Raw genomic sequence first — 2,739 nt, forward strand, 5'->3', positions numbered from 1 at the left:
TCCAATGACTGTTAGCAGAATATGGAATCGGTGGGTTCAGGAGGGTAATACGGAACACCGTGCTGGATCCCAACGGCCTCGTATCACTAGCAGTCGAGATGACAGGCATCTTATCCGCATGGCTGTAACGGATCGTGCAGACACGTCTCGATCCCTGAGTCTACAGATGGGGACGTTTGCAACACAACCACCATCTGCACGGACAGTTCGACGACGTTTTCAGCAGCATGGACTATCAGCTCGGAGACCATGGCTGCGGTTACCCTTGACGCTGCATCACAGACAGGAACGCCTGCGATGGTGTACTCAATGACGAACCTGGGTGCAGTAATGGCAAAACGTCATTTTTTCCGGATGAATCCAGGTTGTGTTTACAGCATCGTGATGGTCGCACCCGTTTTTGGCGACATCGCACTGAACGCGTGTACTCATCATCGCCATACTGGCGCATCACCTGGCGTGATGGTGTGGAGTGCCATTGGTTACACGTCTCGGTCACCTCTTGTTCTCATTGACGGCACTTTGAACAGTGGACGTTACCCTTCATTCGATCCCTGCGAAACCCTACATTTCAGCAGGATAATGCACGACCACATGTTGCAGGTCCTGTACGGGCCTTTCTGGATACAGAAAATGTTCGACTGCTGCCCTGGCCAGCATATTTTCCAGATCTCTCACCAATTGAAAACGTCTGGTCAATGGTGGCCGAGCAACTGGCTCGTCACAATACGCCAGTCACTACTCTTGATGAACTGTGGTATCGTGTTGAAGCTGCATGGACAGCTGTACCTGTACACGCCACCAAAGCTCTGTTTGACTCAATGCCGTTATTACGGCCAGAGGTGGTTGCTCTGGGTACTGATTTCTCAGGATCTATGCAGCCAAATTACGTGGAAATGTAATCACATGTCAGTTCTAGTATAATATATTTGTCCAATGAATACCAGTTTATAATCTGCATTTCTTCTTGGTGTAGCAATTTTAATGGCCAGTAGTGTACTAATGTGTGAACGAGTACATGTGATGTAGGAACGACGACTTAAAATGTTTATGAAATTACGATGAAATCCAGACCATTAACTGCTCACAGGCGTTGATAAATATCAACGAGGACAGCTGAAAGTGTGTGCCTCGACCGGGACTCGAACCCGGGATATCCTGCTTACATGGCAGACGCTCTATCCGACTGAGCCATCGAGGACACAGAGGATAGTGCGACTGCAGGGACTTATCTCTGGCACACTCCCCGTGAGATCCACATTTCCAACTTTCTGTCCACACACTACATTTGTAGAGCCCCTGCCCGCTATACTCTATACTCGCGGCATCCAATCTACCTGTAAGAGTTTGAGCAATGTGAGTGCATCCGCACTGATGAAGATCATTGGCCGATAAGCCTTATTTATATGAAGATGGTATCTGTACTTGCGGACATGTCCGAAAGAACAGGTACCATCTTCATACACACAAGAATGTTTAGGTGTAGCCGTGGACAGCGAAGGCAGCAGTCTGCTATCGGCAGAGGAGCAGTATGGACGTCTTGTTTACGTCCCTGCTGCGTTAGCGTGCATGTGGTGGTGATGTGATTTTTCAGTCGTCTCCATGAATCGTATGTTCTTCGACGCATCACGTCATTTTCACAACTAAAACCGACACTGAAGTTGAGTTTTATGACCGTTTATGGGCGACCGAAATCTTTTAAAACTGAACAATTTTTACGAGATGACGTTCATATCGATTATCACGAACTAGTACGGATTCACCTCTCCATGGTGAGTAGTGTGGTCTGTGTGAAACTATCAAAGCCTCCTCAACAAGATAAGCGACTTTTAATTCAGACAGTTGAAAGGACATATTGGCCCTGTGCAAGTGGAACATGCCAGTCTCAGCCAGAGGATTGTCTGTGGGTATGACTTGCCATCTGAGGTACCAGGAAACATAGTAACTGGAGCATTGATACCCTATGGCACTATGATAAGCCATATGGCGAAAAAAATGGGCACACTTTACCACGTACCCAGTTCTGAACAGGTGTGCCAAGTGCACATATATCTTACTGAATGTGTCCTGACCTATCTGCATATAGGCAGATGCCATGCCATTGTAATTACGTTGGCCAGTCAAAGAACTATTCAGGATGCGCGCAAGAGGGACATCTTAAATCAAGCTATATACAACGTCACACCACGGAACTGCCGACGGGGGAGGAAAAGATATTGCCTGATCTGATGGCGCTCCCATTGATGTACGTTGGCGCCCTTCATTCTGTTCCATGTCATCATCAACAGTCGATCGACCTTGAGCAGTCCCCAATGCCGGAAGGGCGCTGTGGATGGACAGTCTGCACTGTCAGAGCATCCCCTGGTACCGGTCTTGAAACACGAAGTGGAAATGGCCCCGCAGGAGAGATTGGTTACCCACTGATTTGGTTGTGACAGCCGCAGTTGTTGTCGGATTCCGAAACTCATGTCCAAATACAACGGGTTTCGACGTAGTGAAAAGGTTCTGGCTTGGTCTGTCAGATACCTGCTTCAGGATGTCTACAGGCGATGAAGATCTTGACGGTGACAACCAACTCCAGGAGGAAGATATGATTGTCGGTTCCCCTGATGGGATTCGAGCGGCAAAAGATTCGAAGAAGACCACTCACAGTGCCAAGTTTGTGGGTGATGGACTGCAGATGGATTCAGTATCTACTCCCCCACAGACGTGCCGCAGCCTTCTGCCACCCTATTAATT

The 2,739-nt window shown here is 48.2% G+C and overlaps 1 non-coding gene across 1 annotated transcript; it reads right to left on the bottom strand.

Annotated features, from left to right (window-relative positions):
- Positions 1–1,127: 1,127 nt before the first annotated feature.
- Positions 1,128–1,201, bottom strand: Trnat-ugu (transfer RNA threonine (anticodon UGU)). Its single transcript has one exon. It is a non-coding gene; the product is annotated as a tRNA-Thr (tRNA).
- Between the last annotated feature and the right edge of the window lie 1,538 nt (positions 1,202–2,739).

Source organism: Schistocerca gregaria, chromosome X (genome assembly GCF_023897955.1).
Source record: "Schistocerca gregaria isolate iqSchGreg1 chromosome X, iqSchGreg1.2, whole genome shotgun sequence".
NCBI classification, from domain to species: Eukaryota; Metazoa; Arthropoda; class Insecta; order Orthoptera; family Acrididae; genus Schistocerca; species Schistocerca gregaria.